The sequence below is a fragment of the Macrobrachium nipponense genome, chromosome 44 (assembly GCF_015104395.2).
Source record: "Macrobrachium nipponense isolate FS-2020 chromosome 44, ASM1510439v2, whole genome shotgun sequence".
In the NCBI taxonomy this organism is placed as follows: domain Eukaryota; kingdom Metazoa; phylum Arthropoda; class Malacostraca; order Decapoda; family Palaemonidae; genus Macrobrachium; species Macrobrachium nipponense.
Genome location: NC_087221.1, coordinates 7,348,035 through 7,373,076, shown reverse-complemented (window position 1 = coordinate 7,373,076; position 25,042 = coordinate 7,348,035). Strand labels below are relative to the sequence as shown.

The 25,042-nt window shown below is 42.6% G+C and overlaps 1 pseudogene; it reads right to left on the bottom strand.

The window, feature by feature from the left end:
• Nucleotides 1–25,042, bottom strand: part of LOC135204016 (uncharacterized) — a 167,630-nt pseudogene that overhangs the window by 129,402 nt on the left and 13,186 nt on the right.

The window sequence follows — 25,042 nt, the reverse complement described above, 5'->3', positions numbered from 1 at the left end:
ATGACGCAAAGATAAACTACGTAAGTATTGTAGTAATTTGAACATCAAATTCTCTACTACATCTTTCCTCGACGAGGAAGAGGAGAAAGAAAGGCAAAACGACTGTCCACGTTCTAATGAATGAGACTTTTTTAAAAGAACTCCTTGACTCTTTGCCAAGACTCTTTGCCAAGAAAAGGGAGTAATATTCGAATAGAGATCATCAAGAGAACCGAGGATCGAAAAGGACCGTTCAATGTTCTTATGATATTGGACATAAGACTTCCTTCCTGGATCTAGTCTACAAGTCTTTTTCTTACTCCCGGATGAGCCTCTGAAAATGAATGAGAGCTCTTCCGAAATTGTTAATGGAGTTTATCCGCTTAAACGATAAAAAACGTTAAAATCTATGTCAATGAGAACTACCCCATTTATGAGGGGTCCCCCACTTAAATGACAAAACGTTTAGTATCTTGACAATGGGGAAAACGTCCTGACTTGGCAAAACTATTAGCACTTTGTTAATAGGGGAAAACCCTTTAACATGACCGAAGTCACCCAGGAATCGAGTATATAATCTTCCCGATTCTCAAAGAAATCGATGAAGAGGAAAGAGGGATCGAAGAAAAAATTCGGGTATGTCTCTTCGCTAACTCCGAATCCTTTTTAAAAATTTCTGTTAAAGAAATGTCCTGTGGAGAGTCCTGAAAAAACCTCCTCTTGACGAGCGTTTAGAAAGCGCAAATCAAGCGTCCTAAGAACCGTCCTGAACAGCAAATAAGACGCCTCAACAAGTCTTTTCTCTCGCAAAGCGTCCTGCCGAGCTTCCACCGAAGCGTCCTGGCGAATGTCCACAAAAGCGTCCTGCTGAGCGTCCTCAAAAGCGTCCTGGAAAGCGTCATGCTGAGCGTCCTCAAAAAGCGTCCTCATAAGCGTCCTCAAAAGCGTCCTGCTTAGCGTCCTGGAAAGCGTTAGCTACGAGCGTGTCTGAGCAGAGAACACCAAGTCTTCTGAACGACGTTTCAGAGAGGAACTCGTTGAGCGCCTTGATGCATGCAAGGCCCGCCAAGAGGCGTCCTGGCGAGCGACCTTGCCAAAATCTCAATGTTATGACGAACCGCGTTTTGCGTATGACGTTGAATATTTTTAGGAACGTCCTCATGCGAGTCTCCATGAGAGCCGCACGCTGATCCCTGAAGTGTGTGAACACTAAAGGAAGACGTATGGCTGTCGTCTTCAAGACAGGCCTTAAAGACCTTCATACCTTCTTACAAAGACAGTGGCCGCCTGTGCGACAACTTGCGTCTTAGTAATGCAAAAGAACATCTCCAGAAACGCACAAGGTGCTTGCCGAGCGTCCTGGAGAATGTCTCTACTTATAGGACGTCGAGCACCTCCAAAAGCTTCCTCACGTCTAAATTGCCATTCTTATGCCGACCAGAGACATAAGTTGTTTGACTGTGCAAAGCAGCTTGCCGGCCGTCAAAACTTATCAGCTTGCTTTTTCGAAGTAAAGCGAACGTTACATAACGTATACGGAGCGCCATGGGAGAGGAGACGAATACTGAGTTGCTCCTCCAAAAGGTGGAATCAAGAATGTCCTTGATTACCAAATTCTTTTGGAATGCTAGCGAGGTTGAAACAGCTCTAACTTCATGAGCGTTCACTCGCAGAGGCTCAAATCACTCTTCTGGCAAGATGAATGAGCCTCCTTAATATGTCCCTTAGGAAAAGAGCCAGTGCATTCTTCGAAAAGGGTAAATGTGGTCTCTTCCTGAGCACCATAAATTACCCGAAGGAGCTCTTACTTCCTTCGTTTATGTAAATCAATTTCGAGAGCCCTGACAGGGCATAGGACTCTTTCATCCTCTCGTGACGAGAGAGAGGACGTGAAGCGTCCTCTTCTCTAAAGCTTCTTTAGGGGGCGCGAGTCCTTCCGAGAGCTCCAACCCCTGTGTGGGGAGGACGCCTCGGAGGACGAGAAGCAATCCTTCAAGATTCGTGCACGTGCACGATCTTTAGCAGCCTGGGAAGCGTCAACAGGGCCTGCCGAAGGGACGCCAGATCGGTGGGGAGCCCCCGTAACCCTCTTGCGGCTTTCGACATGCCCTCTCCCTGAGTCCTGGGAGTCCGACAGAGGTCCAGGCCTAGAGGCATTATGGGGCCGATCTGACGCCCCCTCCACAACACAAGGGGCATACACTTCACAACACTAATTGGAGAGTGAGCACTTTAGTCTAAGATACTTGATGTAATCCTCTAGCAGACACTTCTTCTAGGCCCGTAAGCCATACCACAGGGTTAGGCAAAATAAAATCTACAGGAGTTAGAAGGTTCATTATTTCTAACTTCTGTTTACTGTGGAGGAAAACTCCTGATTCTAACACGCTCTAAAATGCGTACATGAATCCTCCTTCTTCCGCCATCAGTCACACATTACACTAATTACATTGAACTTATGCAAAGAAAACATGTAAACGTCATATATACTAAGCGAGTGTCTACCGAAAGTTCCGGTAGCCTCACCTTACCATGCAGACAACAAAGTCTGAAACTAGGCTAACTAGCTTCAGACATCAAATGCAATGAAAAAATTTACGATAGCGTATGCCTAGCCACAAATCCAAGTTAATAATCGAAAGAATAATTAGGATACTTAAGCGGCTAATGAAGTTTTCAAAATCCTAGGCGGAGGTCTATAAACAGTTGTTTACCGACCGGCGACAGAAAAAAAATATGAATAGAAAATGGGGGAATAGTTCCTGATATCCGCCTCCCACGGCGGGAATGGGTACTACCACCTGCCGCCCACTGCGTGTGCCGCGAATTTTTAATTCTGTCGGACTTCAGAAAATACAGCTATATATATATCTGTCAGGTAAGTTTCATGAACAAAACCTTTTTTTGGTAGTTGCCGCCGAGTCCTTAAGGGAGTTACCCCTCCATGGTGACTAAACTAACATCAAAGAAATGTCCTTTAGTCTGGTCTTGTAGGAGGCATTGTGTCTAAATGATAAACACTATGACACGTAATGGAGTATAATAGACTCAAAGACAAGAGGGCATTTTCTCTTGTCTTTAGCGAAGCTGAACCCAGTTTTCATGGCTATGTCAAAACTGCAGAAGAAGTGACTATTGTGTAGCACGTCAGCCATCTTGTTTTATGATCGAGCTGGTAAAAAGAACAAGAACCATTACTCTCATGCCTTTTCATCAGAGAAGCTGGAAGGTTTTCAGGACTCAACAACGACTACCAAAATAATGGGCTTGTCCTACATCAAAACCTGTTTTTTTATGCATAGTCGCTGTTTCATCCTCAAAGTAGCATTACAAAGAAATTGACAGGTGAACATACAGCATTAAAGTTTTAATGCCACCTTGTTTTTTATTACATAATTGAATTTTCCTAGGGATAGTACATTGACATGCCAGATGTCACAGGGAGGTGTGGTCCATCATACAAAAAAAATTAATTTTGTCCAGGACGAGGTACCTCTCACCAGGGAGGCCCAACTGGAGGAGGAGCAACATCACCTGGAGTGGTTACTGCCCTGGGATCCTTACCTGGATATACAACATAGAGATCGGACCCAGCAATGAGGGCACGATTTAACAAAAATTTCCCCGCTCGACCACGTCAGGTACTCTAGTTTTACAAGTGGAACAGCATGCTGTCCAACTCCATCCTCCATCAAGTAAAAAGAGCAGTTAATTCAGTGATCCAATACCATGCCAAGGTTGTCAACGAAAGAAGAAGGGAAGGGGAAAATTTATAGGAGGAGGAGGAGGACCTTACCTTACAGACCTCACATCTTGTTCGGGTTGCCCCAGGTCCCTCAGTGTGAGGCACCTCTAATGTCTACCAGAGAGTTGCTAGTACATCTTACGGTATATTTTGCATCTTCCAATCTTGGATGGTCTTGGATGCAGCTTAGATATTTGTCGAGCTTATTCTTAAACACATCTACGCTCACTCCTGATATATTCGTCAGATGAGCTGGCAACGCATTGAATAGACGCTGCATTATCGATGCTGGTGCGTAGTAGATTATAATGTCCTGTGTGCTTTCCTTATTTTTCCTGGTATAGTTTTGGGCACTATTAATCTACCTCTGCTTGCTCTTTCTGATATTTTTAGCTCCATGATGTTTTCGGCTATTCCTTCTATCTGTTTCCATGCCTGAATTATCATGTAGCATTCTTCTTCCTTTCTAGACTATATAATTTTTAAGGATTGTAGTCTTTCCCCAATAGTCAAGGTCCTTAACTTCTTCTATTTGTAGCTGTAAAGGACCTTTGTACACTCTCTATTTTGTGAAATATCCTTTTGATAGTGTGGGTACCATATCATATTGCAATATTCAAGTGGACTACGAACATGTTTTATAAAGCATAATCATGTGTTCAGCTTTTCTTGTTTTGAAGTGCCGTAACAACATTCCCATTTTTGCTTTACATTTTGCCAATAGAATTGCTATTTGATCATTGCATAACATGTTCCTATTCATCATCACACCAAGGTCTTTAACTGCTTCCTTATTTGTGATTGTCTCATTATTAGGTCCCCTATATGCATATAGCTTTCCTTCTCTGTCTCCATAATTTATTGATTCAAATTTATCAGAGTTAAATACCATCCTATTCACAGTAGTACCTCGAGATACGAAATTAATCCGTTCCGCCGAGGCGCCTTTCGTATCATGAGGTTTTCATATCTTGGACCACATTTTACATGTAAAATGGCTAATCTGTTCCAAGCCCTCCAAAAACACCCCAGTAAATTTCATAATAAAGCTAAATTGGCCTATAAACAATGAAATACTACAACAATCTGGACCATTCAATACGTAACTTAATAATAAAAATGCAAAACCTGTAAATAAAGTGTATATTAGTGTACAAGAAATATTATTACTGTAACGTAAAATGTGGAAGCTTACCTTTCGAGTGAGGCTATCTCCGAAAGTGGCGGCAGAGGAGGAGGAGGACAAACGGCAGATAACGTACGTACGTACATACTCTTAACTTTACGAAAACACATAAAAAATTTAAGGAAAACTATAAAACTAAAATTTATGAAACATTAACAAAACTCTAACACTTAACTTTACAAAAAACTAAAAGTTAAAATTTTTTTTTTTCTGTTTTTGATTTTTAACTTTTTTTTTTTTTTACTTTTACGTAGGCTTTTTTTTTTTTTTTTTTTTTTTTTTTTTTTTTTTCTTTTTTTTTTTTTTTTTAGTATTGGCAGGCCCAGGGATTGGCCAGCTGGCCCAGGGATCAACCGGCCTGGAAAATAGCCAAGCCCAGGGTAACAGTTCCACCCATGAGGAAAAACCATGGGTGCAACACTACCATAGCATGAGCTCATCAGTTATCCTATGAAGACTTCCGAAAATTTTGAGAAAGGAAGATCAGCAGTGATGGAGAATCCCACAAAACCCACCACTACTGAACAACCAGATCCAAAGATTGGAGCCGTAGATAGTGTCCAAGGCACACATCCAAATTGTGCTAACCCTTGTCTAATGGCCCTGACAAGCCAAAGACAGATGGGTCAAAGTGCTTGCCAGTCATCACAGCTGTCCAATCATGGAAGAATTGGGAACACCCACTTCTGGACCCCTGAAAACTCAATAAGGATTTGAAAACAAATGAGCAGCACAAACAGGCAATCCTGAAAGACTACTGGGGGAGAGATGCAGTGTTTCCCCTATCACCCCAGTCACCCAAACAAGGAAAGATAGGGAGAAGACCCCTGGAACACAGCAAATCTAACCCAACTTGTAGGTGAGGTAACAAAAGCCAACAGTCCATGCGAACAAACCATGCAAACCCCTCTCCACGCGATCTCAAAGGATTGAAGTGAGTCGAGTTGAAGTGATTACCCGTTACTACAGTAATGCAATCATAGAAAAGCAGGGAGAATGACCGACACCCTTTTACTCTCCGAGAAAGACAAAGTAATTGGCTCAAAGCAAGCTTGAAAGCTTATCGTAAGTATGGAGGAATAATGTAGTGATTGCATTTGACAACATTCTCAAGGGTTGCTTGTGAGAGAGAGAGAGAGAGAGAGAGAGAGAGAGAGAGAGAGAGAGAGAGAGAGAGAGAGAGAGAGAGAGAGAGAGAGAGAGAAATGATGAATGGGTGGTTGACGAGTGAATTGCTCGTTTGGCTCTTTGAGTGGCTCAGTTCCCGAGCATTCAGGTCAGTCAGGAGCAGTTAGTCAAAGAAGGCATTTGGAGTGAGAGGTGGTCAGTCAGTGCAGTCGTCTGTCTGTTTAAAACATAAGTTGGGTATTCAGTAATCGTGTTCTGTCGTGCTTGTGTCTGTCTGCAGTTGCTGAGTTGGTGAGTGATTTATCGTGTCTGATGTTTGAGAGTTTGTGTGTAGTCTTGGTGCTTGTTTGGTGTTTTCTCTTTTTTTTTTGGTATTTAGCGGTTTGTTGGTGATGGTTGGGTTGGTGTTTGGCAGCTTGCTCGTGGCGGTGGAGTTTTTTTTTCGACGGCCATACAGTGTTGAAAGCACAGCTTCTTGCCTTGATTGTGTCAAGTTTCCTGGTGAGTAAATGTGTTTGAGACTGTTTTTTTGCCTTGCTGAACCAGGTGTCCTGTTGGTAATTAAGTAACGTAAAGGGAAAAGTGTGACTGGGGGAAATGTGTAAGCCAGGAGTGGTTAACATAAATGTGGGGAGGTCTTGCTTGCTTTTGTTTTTTCAGCTTGCGATCCCGCCACAAAAGGAGATGAAGAGAACCTCAAGCCTAAGGGAACGGCTCTGGGAAATCAATTCCCAATGGTGATCATGACTCTCCACTCAAACCCAAAGGAGAAGGGACACAGAAAAAATACTTAATAAGCCATCTAATACACGGCAGCCTCCCCCAACTCTAAAATTGTTTCCAAGTCTGAGTGTAGGTGAGGTTCAAAAGAACGACATGAATGATGATGAAGGGAAGGAAAACATCTCTACCTTCTTTCACCACTGCTCAAACTCTCCTTATCTACAGTAGTCAAAAATCACAGACTAGGTCACAGAAATCAAAGGAATAAGGCTATGTAACTTATTTCCAATGAATCTAAAGGAAGGCCATGACAGCAGGATTACATTAATTAAGGCAAACCCTACTGCGATGAACTTCAAGTGGCTATATCTACCATACCTGAAAAGTAACTATATTAGTATGTTTATCGGAGAATGAAACAGCTGTTTTGTGTCCAATGAAAACAGTATATTTGGAGCAGCAAGGAAAACACATACGTACTTAATTCCTTGCAAGAAGGCTTATTTGACAGATGGGTTTGAAAATTAAAAACAAAAGGAATATGTACAGTACTTGAATGTAATCAATAACAGTTTGTACTGTAAAAGTCAGGTAGATTCATAAGACATCTGGACTTGCCGGCAGCCAGAAGCAAAGTGGGATGCAGACTACCAGGTGGAAGGTGTTTCCCCCTACCTGTCATTAGTTGACTACCTTGTGAATAATTTTGAATGGCTGTGCCAGCACATGTTCACAAGCTACATAAATAATTTATAAAGAACGAAAGCTTGTATTTGTGTAGGAACAAACATATTTAAGGTTACAATACAACAAATAATATAATACCATTGTAAAGAAGCTCTAAAATATAAATAACCAGAACAGAAATTGGTCACATAATACACATACAGTATATAGCACTATACAAGCTTACAGACAAGAAGCAACAATGAAGTAACTACTAAGAGAGAGAGAGAGAGAGAGAGAGAGAGAGAGAGAGAGAGAGAGAGAGAGAGAGAGAGAGAGAGAGAGAGAGAGAGCAGTGGTGGATCAAGAAATCTTTCATAGGGGGCCACTTAGGATTGTCATACTTATGTATACGTAACATGTACACACATATGGTACATATATATATATATTTATACACACACACACATATATATATTGGGTACATATTGACAAAATTTAATTATGTACCAGTATATCTCTGAGATTCACACAATTCTATCCATGGGGGCCCACATAACCAGGTGGCCCCCCCTTCAATCTGCCAATGAGAGAGAGAGAGAGAGAGAGAGAGAGAGAGAGAGAGAGAGAGAGAGAGAGAGAGAGAGAGAGAGAGAGAGAGAGAGAGAGAAATAACTCACCTGATCTATAGTCACCTTGGGACATAATATTATCATCAGAGTAAAATGAACTGGAGGATTATGATGGCTCCGTAAACCAGCCATCAAGGTTTTGTAGAGCTGATCTTGCACCATAGCATTAGAATAAACGGTATCACCATATAATTCAATAAAGCATGCCAGGACACATATCAATCTTTCCTAGAAGATAAAAGATGAATTACTACTTGTTCATAAAAATACTAATTTTGAAACCAATGCTGTAAATAAACAACCTTTTCAAGTAAAATGACATTTTTATGATAAATTTAAAATCTTATATAATATTTTCCCAAAACTAATTACACTTTACTAAATGATAGGATTTTAAAGATTCCAATAATAATAGGGGACAAGACGATAAATATACGTAATATCAGTATACCCACCTCAGATGGGATGCCAGGAGCAAGAGAAAGAATTATTTAGACAAGAGTTTGAGACTGCCATTAGAACAGTGAAAGAGGAGGAGAAACTAATAACAGGTACTGATATGAATGGCAGGGTGGAAAAGAGAAGAGATGGGTATGAGGAGGTAAACAGAGGCCATGGGTTTGGAATTAGAAATGAAGATGGGGATTATTTATTGCAGATGGCTCAGAGTTTTTAATTGGCCTGTATGAACACATGGTTTCAAAAGTTAGATAAGTATTTGATAAGTTATAAAAGTGGAGGAGTACAGAGTCAAATAGTTTTGTTTAAGTAACTTACCAAGTACTAATTACATAGCTAAGTATTCTAAGGATGGGTAGCTAAAATTTGAAAATCGTGGCAGTGATTCTTTTGTTTCAGCATAGGTTGGTACCCCGCCCACTATAGGGGGAATAGGAAAACAACTCGGCAAAGAAGCTGTAGCTTTCTTTGAGTTTGGATTTCGTCGTTCGCCAAGAGTTTCCAGTACCTTCAGTGAAGTACTCTGATTCTTTTTGTCATTTCCATTTGACGTTTATTGACTAGTCAGGTGTAATTAACAGTACTACTTTGACCAGTTTAGAGCTTTTAGTCTGTCGAGTGTCTGTTTTTGCAGCAAAGGCTGCAATACACGGTTAACTTCAGCAAAGTATGATTCCCATTCTGTTTGCTTTAGATGTAGGGGTCAAGTTTGCACTATTGATTTAACTTGTAATGAGTGTATAGGCAGGGAGGAAAAACAATGGAGGGTTCTATCTTCTTACCATTCAAAGTTAGAAAAAGATAGGAAGCGTAAGGCTACTGCTACATACAAAAGGTCTTTAGCTAGCCAGGAATCTTCCTCTGAGATGCCTGTGATTTTTGTTTCATACCCCAAACCCAGTCTTTCCTCTTTTCCACCTAATCCTGTTCCCGACCCCAATGCTTCCAATCCCAGTGCCATTGCCAGTCTTGACGCAAAGTTTGAACATAAGTTTGAGCTGTTCGCTAACTCTATGGCTCAGGTAGGTGAGTCAGTGCATATGCTTCTCAATAAAGAAAAAAGTAAAAGTGTTAGTGGAGGAGTTGGCTGTTCGTCCCGCCAATTCTCCTAGGCGAAGGTCCCTGACATACTCGCCCGCGCCTGGGATAAGTCATACCGGAGGCCCAATGGAAGTTGTTGGGGTCTGCCTACGGGCAGTCGGCCCCTCAGTTGCACCTGTAGATGTTTCCCTGGTAGCAAAAGACAGCCATTGGAAAGGCATCTTGGACAGTGATCGTCTTTCTTCAAGCTCGGATTATTTGAGTCTGGAGAAACAGCGCCGATGGCGCGATAATGACTTTTCCAGACCACTGAAAAGGTCTGCAGTGGACTCTTAATTGTACCCTTCAGGTACTGCTTAAGAAGGTAAAGGAGGTTAAACCTTCTTGTAGTTTCTGGGATAGCCCAGAGACTTTTTCTTTGGATAATTCCGATAAACTTCCGGAAGGAGACTTTTCCCAACCTGTAGCGAGACGTAAGCGTCCGGGATCGGTGCGCGCTTCAGCGCCAGCGGCACCTTTGGCCCTTCACGCTGTACCAGTTACAGTTCATGAGTGGCCTAGGACACCAGGGTGCAAATTGTCCCCTGCTGTGGCTCCCGTATGTGCTGTTCCTATTAACCATGTCTCTGTTTCCGAGCGTATTTCGACTCCGAATTCCTTGTTGATGCAGGAGCACCCCTCGGTGCCTGAGACTTCAATGCATGAGCGCCCATCGGTGCCTGAGACTTCGATGCATGGATAGTCAGGGGTGCAGGAGCACCCATTAGTGCCAGAGCTCCCTTTTCCATCTGAACCGGAGTCATTTCTGGCAGCGATTCTGTCCGAGGCTCATCGTATTTCGTCTTCTCCTTAGGTCGGCCTCATTTGTCTAATGTATCTTCTGCGGAAGATCAAGAGATTGCAACAGAAGATTCTAAACCGCCAATTTTTCTTGAAAAGTTATCTCAACTGTTTCAAGCCAGCTACTCCTGCCCCTCCAGCTACAACTCTCCATGTGAGTGAAGTTTCTTCGGAGTCTCATGATCTTCCCCAGTTAGTGCTTTCTATTTCAACCAAGAAAGCTACGGGTGAGGTCAAAAGTTGGTTAGCAGAAAAGAGAGCACAAGAGAAAGCAGTCTTCTCTTTCCCTCCTTCTTGCTTGAATTAGAGAAGACATTCTTACTATTTCACTGGGGAATCTCACTCTTTGGGTGTTTCTGCCTCCGCCCATGGGGACTTCTCAGGATTTATTGAGTACTCTCGGAGATTGGCTTTCACAGCGGCAAAAATCAGGTTTTTCTCGGCTGAGATGGACCACCTCCTTCTAAATCTTTTTAAGATTTTAGAAGTTATTACTTTTATGGACTGGACTATTGGCTCCCTTAATAAGAAAATTTAGGATGCTTCTTCAGCAATTTCTCCATCGGTTTCTTCCAACCTCTTAGGAGTTCTCTTGTGTTTAGAGAGAGGCATTAGCAAAGGTTCTCGTCAAATCGCTTCTACCTTCACGATGTGCATTCTTAGGAAGTGTGAGTTATGGTGCTCCTTCATGGCTAAAGGAGTTACTTCAGTCCAGAAATCAGCTCTGCTGTTCTCACCGCTGGTTCGCAAATTCCTGTTTCCTCAGGATGTCGCTAGTGGGATCGCTTCTGATTTGCAGAAGTCAACCCAGGATTTGCTCTCCCAATCATCCAAGCATTTCAGGGAGACTCCAGCTTTTGTCCCTAAGACAACTTCTGACCCATATGCCAATTTTGAAGCAACCATTGCTTTATAAACATGTAACAAATGCTTTCTATCAGCCCCCCAATTTGTATGACTCAAGACTTTTAAAACATCTAAGGCCTTCATGCATTTGACTCTGAGGCTCCTGAGATGAGCTTCCCATGCTAACCTGCTATCAAAGATGAGGCCTAAAAACTTTGTTTCCTGTACATACTTGAGTCTCTGTCCATTTAAAATCAGATCTGGGTCTGGATGAACCCCTCTGATATGGCAGGAATGTATAACAACAGTTTTGGCAGAGGAAAATTTAAAACCATTCTCAGCTGCCCAACTGTTAACTTTATTTATTACCAACTGAAGTTTTTGGTCTGCAACAGACATTTTAGATACAGCACATGAAATAGATAGATCATCAACGAACATTGTTGACATTACATCTTTTGGAGTTTTTGAGGCTATCCCATTTATGGCTAAGCCAGAGTGACACTTAACACACTTCCCTGTGGTACTCCTTCTTCTTGTTCTTTCAAATTAAGACAAAGTACTACCAACTCTGACTTTAAAATAACGCTTTTTTTGTAAACTTTAATAAAAAGTGGTAGTTCTCCACACAGACCAATTTCATGCAAGACTTTCATAATTCCATGCCTCCAGGTAGTATCATAAGCCTTTTCTAGGTCAAAGAAAACCACCACATAATGCTGCTTGGAAGCAAATGCCTCACAAATTGCATTCTCCAAACGTATCAGTACATCTGTGCAAGAGTGCATACGGCGAAAGCCACACTGAGATGATGATATAATCTTCTTTGATTCTAAAAACCATACCAACCTAAAATTTACCATTTTTTCCATAAGTTTACATAAACATGATCTTAAAGCTATTGGTCTATAGCTTGTAGGGACAGATGAATCTTTCCCGGGTTTGACAAAGGGTAAAACTGTCGCTATTTCCCCCAACACTAGGGTAATCACTCTCCTTAAAAATTCAATTAATAATACTAAGAATGGAAAATTTAGTTTCCTTTGAGGTATTCTTGATCATTTCATATAAAATTTCATCAGGTCCAGGTGCAGTGTTTTTACTTTTACTAAGAGCAAATAAAAATTCCTCCATGGTAAAAGGCATTATTATAATGATTCAGATTTAAAAGTAAAATCAAGTGCTTCCGACTCTGCTAATACTCTCTCCCTGTAGAATGGAGAATTTTCATCCCTGCTAGATATACCGTATATTTCGGCGTATAAGTTCGACGGGAAGATAAGTCGACCCCCCAATTCTGAGTAAATTTTTATGATTTTAACTAATACCGGGTATATTAGTCGACCTATAAAATGTGAGGCCAAACCACACGCTCAAAATAAGCAGCAGGGTAAAACGTATCATATAAAATAACCTGAATGTTATTACGGTACATATGTTGCTCTACTTACCATAAGAAATACAGGTAATATACTCGGTATATTAACAAATCTGTGTAATATATAAAACATGAATACGAGGCAAATATGATTAGAAATGACGAAACGAAAGATACGTTACTCGAGTATAATGTAAACAAACAAAGCGCTAACTAACGCTGCATAACAGCCTACGTATATATATATGTACAAACTGCCACTCAAGTTAATGTTTTGATTGGGTTGTTAAAACGATGTGCCGGCATTTTATTATTATGTTGGAATATTCCCTGACCATTGGTTCTTCTATGGCATAAACAGGCTCATTTGAGGGAAAACGAACTTGCATTTGATTCACCAGCAGATTTTTTTTATTTTATTTAAAGATTTCATACCATAAATGTTTTTGAACAATATCCCAGTAAATACAAAACTGTCAGAGTGAACGCATCCTTCTCAATTACTTTACTACAAATGGCTACGCAATGTTTACACTTGCTGTGCGATTTGGGGGTTGGGGTTTCTTCAAGTTACTTTGATTTTTTGTTTTTTTCATTTTATTTAAAGTAATGGATGTTCTAATGTATTATTATTGTCGTATTACAGTGTGAAATGTTTTTAATACTAGTATTTACATACATAGTTACCTCAACAAGGCTGTCATTGTTATTAGCCAACTGTAAAGCCTGGATTCCTGTACCGATATGCCAAAATAATAAAGATTCACTTTTTGTTACCGTTAGATAAGTCGACCCCGTAATTTTGGCATGATTTTTAGGGGCTAAAGGGTCGACTTATATGCCGAAATATACGGTAATTACAAAATGTTCGGCAAAAACATTGCTTACAGCTTTTGAGTCAGTTATAAATTCACCACTGACTTTTAAAACAGGGAGGGGACTAGGATTATACTTCCCTGCTATTTTCTTAATAACTGTCCATATCTTGGTCATAGGTGTTTTCCAGGTAATTGTTGACATAAAATGTACCCATGATTCTCGTCTCACATGTTTTATTTGCCATCTGAATTTGGCTCGAGCCTTTTTAAAGGAGATCAAGTAGCATTCACATCGATGTCTTTTGTACCTAGTAAAAGCTGCTCTCATGGCTTTATGTCTTATTTTGCATTGAACATTCCAACATGGAACAGGCTTCCGATGCAATTTTCCACTGGTCTTTGGGATTGCTTTTTCTGCTGCAAACATAAAAGTCATTGTTAAATAGAACACTGATTCTCCTACTGTTGGCATGTCCTTCACATCTAGTTCAATATAACTAAGTTCTTGGAAAAGGGCCAATTTGCTTTATTGGTACACCACCTAGGCATTCTGTATACTGGCTCATATTTCTCAGTTCTGATGACAATTGGGAAATGATCACTACCATATAGATCATCCGACACCTCCCAGTTGAAGTCTATGAATGTATCAGAACTGGTGATAGATAAGTCAATGCATGAAAATGTACCAGTCTGAATGTGAAAATGGGTGGGTTTTTCAATATTCAAAAGGGTCAGGGTCATATCTGAATTTTCTATTGATGATAAGATAAGGTTGCCTCTTTGATTTGTTAAAATGTCACCCCAAAGTTCATGTCGGCCATTAAAGTCTCCCAATATAAGAAATGGTCGAGGTAGCTGTTCATACAAGTGTGTTAACTGTCGTTCAAGTATTGGGTTATTAGGAGGTAGATACAATGAATAAATTGTGTATGTCTTTTTTAAGTGAATTTTATTAGCTACATCTTGTAATTGAGTTTGCAACTGTATTTTTGAGTGAGCAATATCTCGTCTTACAAGAAGAGCACTTCCACCCAAATTTTCCTGTAAAGGGAATTGAGAGTGGAATGCAAAAACCTCTGTAGGAGTTAGCATTTTGTTGTTACTTAGCATACTCTCTTGTAGCGCTAAGCATACTGGGTCAAAGGTATTAATCAAACATAATAGCTCTTCATATTTAGCGCGAAGTTCCTGGCAGTTCCATTGTAATGTAGCAGAAAAGTACCTATTTTCTAGAGGATGATCCTTTGTCCAAGATCGTTCTATAATGCTTTTTCTTTGTAGATGACATCTGGGTTTTGTGACAGCTTTTGGTACAGTTCCAGATGTCGAAGGAGTACTTAGAGGGGCGTTTGAATGTACCAAGTGATCACTTATGATGGTATTTGAAAAGGCAGTATCATTAGTAGTATCTTCGACCCTTGTAGTATCTGGTTTATCATTTTCAATTAGTCTAGTTTTATTGTCTAAACCAAGCTGATATGAGTGTAACATTTTGTTTGCCTTAGATTCTACATTTGTTGCTGCTGTGTTGTAAGATAAGATAGTAGGATATGACTCATTATTTTCCAATAATTCAGATGTTCTATGAGGGTCAGCTGAACCATAGGATGACGAAGGTTTACTTATTTTTGTTTCCAACTCGTTAACTTTTTCTGCAGATGTATCTCCTTTCTCAAGGTGCTTGACTTTTGATTCAGGCATTGTTACAGACTCTTCACTTAAAGTCCTCTTGTTGACAATTGTCCCAGCATCCATTTTTTCTTCTTTATCTTCATTAGACTTTTTGAGATTCAATTTCTTTTGTCTTTCCCAATTTCCTTTTACTGCATCTACAAATGACTGCTGGGTGTTGAATTTCTGCAAAGTCTTTTGTCTTGCCTCTTTAAGGGTAATGCGCTCTTGAGTCTTGATACAAAGTATTTTTTTTTTCAATGAGATACTTGATACATGATTTATGTGTTGCATTATGGTCTCCCCCATAATTAGGGCAGCATGGAGTAAGCTCACAATTCCCATGTTCTTTTCTTCCACAGTTAAAGCATATAGCTGGTTCATTCCTTTCTTTTTTCCTGCATGTTGTAATCAGATGGCTTTGGCAATGGAAACATCTTCTGGGAGCGGGAATATACTGTCTACCTGGCAGGTGAAGCCATGCAGCTTTCAGAAATTTAGGGAGTCTCAAACAATCAAAGGTGAGTATCAAAGTGGGTGCTGGATATAATATTCCCAATACTTTTTTCTTGATTTGTCTCACATCAACCACGTTTTGATCAGCAAATTCTTTTCGGAGGGTGTCCTCAGAATAATGTAAGAGTTCACTACTATACACTACTCCTTTAGACTGATTCATTGTTTTGTGAGGAGTGCATTTTGCTGTGCTTCCTTCTACAGCATTAATAGATAGTAATTTTCTACTTTCATCTGGTGATGAAACTTCTACAACCAAGCTTCCTTCAACTTGAGAGGCTATCTTTGGTTTTCTGCCAATGCATTTCACAATATCTCTACGGACATCAAATATATTTAGTTCTTTTATGTTTTTGTCGAGGTCAAGAGTGAGATATTTGTTATAAGTCTCAGGTTCTTGAGATCCAAGTAAAATTCCAATATCAAAATTAGCATTCCTATTTCTATTATTAAATCTGCTATTCTTTCCTCTGTTCTGAACTACATAAGGGTTCATAGTAACAATCAAAGAATCTTTGTAGTTTTCATTGGAGGAGGTTGGGGATGGCAAAGGGAGGTTCTTATCCAAGCCTAAGGTTGTCAACGGTGTCAAAGAGTCAGGGGGTCCAGGGGACAGTGTACTAGGAAAACTAGTTATGGGAATCTGTAGGAAAAAAAAGGGGGGGAAACATACACACACAACAACTGCTTGGGAAGACCAACAAGGTATCGAGGACTAGACAGGGTTCGACATTCTCCACCAACGGCACATGTAGAAGTTGCTCTCCACGGTCTGCCCCATACCCTAGCCTTTCGGGAAAGCACCAATATGCTTGCAGTGGCCCAGGTATAAGCCAATCTGCCTGCTAGGAGTTCTGCCCCCACTAATGGGGACAGACTCCCCACTCCAAACATATTGGTGGGCTTCTGGACAAAAGCCAGGAGTCCCATCCCAAAAACCAGCACCCCCTGGATTCCGATGGGCCGATCCCTGGAGATGGTTCCGCCCTCAAGATAGAAATGGGAAAATCCCATCACCATCTCTTGGGTCCAAACTGTACTGGGTGGCGACTCACCACCACAACTCCCTCAATTAGCTTCGAATCCAAACCCCCTCCAAACCACGAACCCCTCCCAGACTCACCCAAGCAGTAAAATTTTTTGAAAGTGGAAATGTCCACACAAGTTAATGCCAAAAGTTTTGTAGGCGTTCCGTCAGGATCCAGCCTTCGCAAACTTGAAGGCAGAATCCCTTACCCACTCACCACGTGAAGGAACCTACTCGAGGGGGTTTGCATATTAATTATTAAAGTCCATTAATTATTAATATCAAACACTGTATATACATGTTTATTCAAAACAACAAATTGAAGATCCCAAAGGGAAAACTGTAATCAACGGCTAGTCAGTAAGAGCTCACAAACGTACGTCTTCTTCGGAAGACGGCCGAAAGCAAAGTGGAGTGCTTACATCCAGGCAGGTGGGCCTACCCGCCTACTAGATGGTAGTTACTGCCTAACCACCTTGTTCAAGAATTTAACCGCCCGAATTCCAGCCTACACTGAAAGTAATTCCTTATTTAAAGGACCAAGGGTTTGCATATCGTGTGGGAACAATTGCCTATTTACGGTATTTTTCTATGAGAAATATCCACAAATTCCTGTGTTTTTTTATCAATTGCATCATAAAATGCACTTTTTGTAATAAAACTATAAAAAAAAACCAGGTATAAACATTTTTAGTGGGTTTTTCTTGAGTTTTAACTAACAAAATATGTAGGTCGTTTTCAATGTTTTTATAGGGGTTCCAATTACAGGCAGTCCCCAGCTTACAACGGGTTCGGTTTATGATGTTCCAAGGTTACGATGCTTTTTAATTATATTCATCAGAAATTATTTCCAGGTTTACAAAGCATGTTCCAGGGTTATGACAGCAATCTGGCGGAACTCCAAAAATGCAAAAATTATCAATATTTGAAGGTTTTTGATGGAAAACACAGTTTACATAGTATTAACACACCAGAGGTATTAAAAGTAAGGTTTTCTTCGGAGTTTTTACCATTTTCTGGCTTAGACTGTCTTATGACACGTCTCGAGAACGGAACCCCCGTCGTGAGCCAGGGACTGCCTGCATTTGCAAATTCTAACTATTCAAGGGGGGGCCCCGGTCATATCCCCCGCAAATACAGGGGGACCACTGTATATTCAATCAAAATAACAAATCAAAGATCCCACCGGAAAATCATGATTAACGGCTGGTCAGCAAGAGCTAACAAACATATGTCTTCATCGTAAGACGGCCGAAAGCAAAGTGGAGTGCTTACATCCAGGCAGGTGGGCCTACCTGCCTACCAGTTGGTAGTTACTGCCTAACCACCTTGTTCGAGAATTTAACGGCTGTATTCCAGCCTACACTGAAAGTAATTCCTTATGTACAGGACCGAGGGTTTGTATATCGTGTAGGAACAAACAAATCATAAGAGGTCTAGAGCTGAAAAGAGGAAGGTTGGGAATTTTGGTAGTAAGTGCATACCACCTTCATGTATCCAGTACACTATGCAATAGTCTTCAATGGTGGTACTCTGTGTAACCCCAAACAAACTGTTGGTAAAGAAGGGCTTAATGGTTTAGTGGGTTTGCATTATCAAAATCAAACATACAAATATTCAGCATACAAAGAATAAAGAAAGATCCCAACAGAAAAAACAGTTAGTGACGGTCAGGCAGAGAGCAATGCAAATTGGAATGTTTACCTTCGGGCGGGAGGGACTCCTGCCAACCAAACAGTACTAACGTAAACTACCTAACTACCTTCTTTGAAAGTCCAGCAGCTGTTTTCCAGCTTCATCATAAGTAATTCCTTATGTACAGGATCAAGGTTTGTATATCGTGTAGGAACAACTAGTATTTTCATGAAAATAAACAAAACACTTAATTCCTTTAATGACTCACTTTCTCCATAGTTTCTGTGACAACTAGGTGGCTGACTGTCCTAACCAGACTTTGAGCAATACACTGGGCACATGCCCTTAGAAGGCTTCCTGGTTTCATCTTTCAAGCTGAAAAAAGGAGATTGTTTAAGAAGCTTTCAAACTAGAGTAAGAGGACCACATCACTCTTAGTAGAGAAATGACAAATTTTTAAAGTAATTTGTATTTTCCTAACTATATAAACAAAGTGATGGAGTATGTAGTTAACTACCAACTACAGGTGAGAGTTCCACCCACCCAGTCTGTATACACCCACTTTGCCTTTTGGCCCAGGAAGCAGAATGAGGGGTGGCTGAGGTGCGCATATAACTTGTAAAGGACCTCAGATTTGTATACATAGTTAGGAAAAATTACATTTTCGCTTACTCAGGAGTAAGCCTAAAAACTTGGTAGGAAAGCCTAAAAAGGTCTGAAAAAGGAGTTTTGCATTGAGTTCAAGATACAGGAACTTTAGAATAGGATACAATAGACCCCCGTATTAGCATTCTCCAGATTCACGGACTCACGCATTCGCAGATTTCTTTCGGGAACATTTCCCCCCATTGTTCGTGGAAAATTTGCCTATTTGCAGTATTTTTCTATGAGAAATATCTAGAGATTCCTGGTTTTTGTTATCATTTTCATCATAAAATGCCCTTTTTGTGATAAAACTATTAAAAAAACCAAGTAAAATAATTTTTAGTGGGTTTTTCTTGCGTTTTAACTAACAAAATATAAAATTTCATAATAAAATTTATTATTTGGATACGTACTTACCTACTGTTAAATTTAGCTATATCTCCCGCCGATTAGGCGCGTCAGCATTCAAACAAAAAATATCGAATGGCTGCCCAGATGACTGTCTGGTTAACCTGTTCTCCACCAGGTGTGTTTTGAATGTTTTAGCTCTTGTCAGAATTCTCCTTGACAACCCACTAAGTTGTGGGGAGGTTGGGTGGGTCTACTTTAACAGAAGGTAAGTAACCAAGTAATACATTTTATTATGAAAATGATCTTGTTATGATACAATAAAGTTTGTTCATACTTACCTGGCAGATATATATATAGCTGTATTCTCCAAAGTCCGACAGACGCAGTGGGAGGCCAGGTGGTTAGTACCCATTCCCGCAGCTGGGAGGAGGGTATCAGGAACCATTCCCATTTTCTATTCAGATTTTCTAGTGCCACTGTCTCCTGAGGGGAGGTGGGTGGGCACTATGAATATATATATCTGCCAGGTAAGTATGAACAAACTTTATTGTATCATAACAATATCATTTTGTTCATGAGACTTACCTGTCAGATATATAGCTGAATCCCACCATTGGAGGTGGGAAGAGACAGAATAGGATTTAGGAAACAAATTACATGTAGATGATTGACACTTTGGTTCCTTACCTGTTAGCATAGCTGACTTCGTGATTGCTGTCACCCAAGTCTGCTTCTGCTTTACTAGAGTCTCCAGCAAGGTAGTGACCTGTATAGCTGGTGAGTTCTAGATGATCTGTCAACGGGGGCGTGACCACAATGTGACCAGACCATATTGACCATACTATGAGGGCAACGAAGCAAAACCACCACCTGACCAAGCCTAGCAAAAGTTAAGAAAGCCTAACTTAAGCTAATGACTGGGAAGTCCGCCTCTGGTGGCCGACCCAACCACCATAAAAAACACAATAAAATGAAACTCTCCCTAACCATTTTCTAAAGGATAGGATGAGTGCTACTTCCTGCCCCCAAAATTGTATCTGCGGGAAACGTATGGGCCCTAGCGAACAGCAGTTCTCATATGTTGTTTTTCACATCCCTCAGGCAGTTGTGTGAAGCGAACACCGAGTTGCTTCGCCAATAGGTGGCGCCCAGGATGTCACTGAGTGCCATATTCTTCTGAAATGCCACCGAGGTTGCGATCGCCCTCACCTCGTGAGCATTTACTTTAAACAGTTTAAGATCACTGTCCTGACAGGATGTATAAGCCTCCTTGATAGTGTCTCTCAAGAAGAATGCCAGAGCATTCTTTGACATAGGCAAGTCTGGCCTTCTTACAGAACACCACAAATTGTCCGAAGGACCTCGACATTCCTTCGTCTTATGGAAATAAAATTTGAGAGCCCTGACAGGGAACAGGACCCTCTCTGGCTCCTGTCCAATAATTTCAGCCATACCCTTGATTTCAAAGCTCCTGGGCCAAGGGTTAGACGGATTTTCATTCTTGGCTAAAAATGTAGGGCTCAAGGTACAAACGGCATTATGTCCTTTAAAGCCTACATGCTTGCTGATGGCTTGAACTTCGCTAACTCTCTTTGCCGTCGCCAGAGCAGTTAGGAAAACAGCCTTTCTGGTCACATCCTTCAAAGTTGCAGAATGGAGAGGTTCGAACAGACTGGACATCAGGAACTTCAAGACCACGTCCAAGTTCCAGGAAGGCAGCTTTGGCTGAGCCACCTTAGTGGTTTCAAAAGACCTTAAGAGATCGTGAAGGTCCTTGTTGTTTGCTAGGTCCAGACCTCTGTGTCTAAAGACCGCTGCAACATACTACTCCTATATCCTTTTATTGTTGGGACTGCCACCGCTTTTCTTCTTCTCCTTAGATAAAGGAGGAAGTTGGCTATCTGATTCACAGAGGTCGTGGTTGAGGAAATGCCCTTCTTCCTACACCAACTCCTGAAAGCGGCCCACTTCGATTGGTACACCGCAAGAGAGGAAGCTCTCCTGGCATTGGCAATAGCCCTTGCCACTGGTCTTGAAAAACCTCTCGCTCTGGCCAACTTTTCGATAGTCTGAACGCAGTCAGACTCAGAGCGGGGAGGTTTTTGTGGTACCTCTCGAAGTGGGGCTGTCTGAGTAGATCGACTCTCAAAGGTAGCGTCCTCGGGAAGTCTACTAAGAAGTTAATGACCTCTGTGAACCATTCCTTTGCAGGCCAAAGCGGGGCGATCAACGTCATCCTCGTCCCTTCTGACGCCGCAAACTTCCTGATGACCTCTCCCAAGATCTTGAACGGGGGAAAGGCATGCACGTCCATTCCCATCCAATCCCAGAGAAGGGCATCTACCGCTACTGCTCCTGGATCGAGTACAGGGGAGTAGTATAGAGGAAGTCTCTTCGTTCTCGATGTTGCGAACAGATCTACCAAAGGACGTATCCCAATAACTTCACAATTCCTGGCATACCTCTTGGTGAAGGGTCCATTCGGTCGGAAGCAGTTGCTCTAGCCGACTGAGTAGATCCGCACGGACATTCTCGACTCCTGCCACGAACATCGTAAGATTCGTTACCTCCCGTGCTTGGGCCCACAGCAGGATCTCTCTTGCTAGGCCGAACAGGGACGAGAGTGCATTCCTCCCTGTTTCTTGAAGTATGCAGAGCTGTGGTATTGTCCGAGTTGATCTGGACTACTCGGCCTGAAACTTGTTCCTCGAAGAACTGGAGAGCCAAACAAATTGCCCCAATTCTTTGAGATTTATGTGCCAGGACACCTGTTCCCCTCTCCAGGTGCCTGATACTTCTTCCCCCCCAGTGTTGTCAATCCCCATCCCGAGGTTGGATGCATCGGAAAACAACACTAGGTCGGGGCTCTGAAGCTTGAGAGAAAAACCCTCTGCCAGCTTTGCGGGGTCGAGCCACCACCTTAAGTGATCCTTTACTGGTTGTGAGATCCTCAAGGTCACATCTAGATCCTCCTTGTTCTCCCCAGTTCTCCGACCCAAGGAAAAACTGGAGAGGTCGGAGATGCAGTCTCCCCAGGGAAACAAACTTCTCCAGCGAGGAAATGGTCCCCAGCAGGGGACTCATCCATTCCCTCACCGAGCATGTTTCCTTCCCCAGGAAGGCTGAAACTTTGTCGAAAAAGCAGTGCTGCTTGTCATTCCTGGGATGGAAAAGCTCGAAAAGCCACTGAACCCATCTGAATCCCCAGGATACACGATGGACTGCGTTGGATCAGATGGGGACTTTTCGAAGTTCACCAGAAGTCCTAGGGACTTTGTCGAATCAATAGCGTCATAATGAAGGTCCTCCAGACACCTCGACTCCGACAAGGCTCGAATGAGCCAATCGTCTAAGTACAGAGAGATTCTTCTTATACCTGAAAGGTGAAGCCATCTCGCCACATTCCTCATTAGAACTGTGAAAACCATCAGGTCTGTGCTTAGCCTGAAGCAAAGAGCCCTGAACTGAAAGACTTGCCCCCTCAGGACAAACTCAGGTACTTCTTTGACTGAGGATGGATGGGGACGTGAAAATAGGCGTCCTGAAGGTCTAACGACACCATCCAGTCGCCTGGTCTTTAAGCTCCTAGAACCGACTGAGGCGTCTCCATCTTGAATTTGTTTTTCTACAAAATGATTCAGCATGCTGACGTCCAGGACTGGTCTATCCATCCTCCGACTGCTTCGGCACCAGGAACAACCTGTTGTAGAAACCTGGGGATTCCAGATCTAGGACCTGTTCCACAGCCCTCTTTTTGAACATTTGCTCGAACAGATCGAAAAGAATCTGCTGCTTCTCATGATGGTAGGAGGGTGACAGATCCCTGGGCGTAGTGCACAGCGGAGGACGTTTGAGGAATGGGATCTTGTATCCCTTTTCGATGACTTTGAGGGGGACCAGCTGTCCGTTCCCTCTCGCTCTCCAGGCTTTTGCAAAGGAAAGAAGCCTGGCTCCGACTGGCGGTCTGAAGGACGACGCGGGCACTTCTTACCCGAGCTGGAAGGGGCTCTGCCTCTGGGAAGACCTCTTCTTCAAGGAGACGATCTTGAAGAAGCTCCTCCGTGAAAGGGCTTCTGCTTCCGGAAGCCTGCCCAAGCGTAGTAGCCGAAGGGACTGCTGGACATCTGGAAGACTGGGCCAGGAGGTCATGAGTAGCCTTCTCCTGCAGGCTGACGGCGAGATCCTTGATCATAGACTGGGGGGAAAAGAAGGCTCGACAGAGGGGCGAACAGCAACTCTGCCCTCTGTGAGAGAGAAACAGACTTCGTTGTGAAGTTACAATACAAAGCTCTCTTCTTCAAGAGCCCTGTACAAAAGTGGGCAGCCAGTTCCTCCGAACCATCCCTGACGGCCTTGTCCATGCACGCCAAAATGCTGGACAGCTCCCCCAAACTAATTGAGTCAGGACTCCACGACTGCAAATCCAAGACTCCCAAACACCAGTCCAGAAAGTTGAATACTTCCATCGTCCGAAACAGTCCTTTCAGATGATGGTCCAATTCAGAAGGAGTCCACGACACCATCGCCGAGGAAAGGCGAGACCTCCTTGGAGCGTCTACTAGGCTGGCAAAGTCTCCCTGGGAAGAGGAAGGAACTCTCAACCCAATGTCCTCTCCCGTTTTGTACCAAAACCCTGCTTTTCCGCTCAGTCTCGACGGAGGCAGGGCAAAAGAAGTCTTGCCTTGGGCCTTCCTCAAATCCATCCAGTCGTGGACCTTCTTGAAGTCTTCATTTTCACAAATCCTGGCGTTCTACTCGTCTTCGATGAGGCTAACTGCGAAGGAGGAGAGCGAGGGGCCGAGGGTTGGAACTTGTCTCCAAACAAGTCTCTCAGAAGGCGGGACAAGACTGGTAGTCTGAGGATGAAGACGATGTAGAAGGATGTCTTTCATACGCGGCCTCGACGAACTCTCTAACTCTCCCTCTTCCACAGGAGCAACAGACGAATCTACCGAAGTACTAAGAGGTCTAAGACCTTTAAGCCCAACTCTCAAGAGGGACCTCCACTGCGAAGAAGAACTCGCCGCACAAGGCTGGGCGTCTTTTACAACAGCCTCTGAAGCGCCTGGAAGATCTGCGAAGGAGGCGTCCTGACGAGCGTCTTGACGGGCGTCCTGATGAGCACTACGACGAGCGTCCCGACGAGCAGCCGCAGCCTGAGAAGCGTCAAGGCGGGCAGCCTGAGGAGCGTCATGCCTAGCAGCATGCAGAGCGTCACGAAGGGGAGCGAGAGGAGCATCTTGTCGAGAAGCTAGACGATCCCTTCTGCGATGTGCCTTAAAGTTTTCCTCCCTCTCGACAGAAGAGAGTCTGGGGAGACGCTCATCGCACCCTCTAGACAAGCGCTGGGGTGCCGAACGAAATCTAGACGAAGCAGGAGAGGGCACTAATACTATCACTGCACTTCACCACACCACTTTGTAGAGTGAGCACTTGGATTCAGGTTACGGATGGACTCCATAATCACGGACAGGGCATTACCCTCCACAGACACAATCTCAGGGCCCGAAGGCAACACCACAGGGTTAGGGGTAGCAAAGTCTACAGGAGGGTTAGCAGGTGAAAAATTACTACCCTGACGTCTACTGCCTGACACGCTCCTGGAGGAAGACCTCCTGATCCTGTCACGCTCTAACTTGTGCACATAGGAATCATACGTCTTCCAGCCGAAATCAGACAAACTCTCACACTCCTTACACCGATCATTTACCAAACAAACATGTCCCCTACAGCTTGTGCATACAGTATGGGGA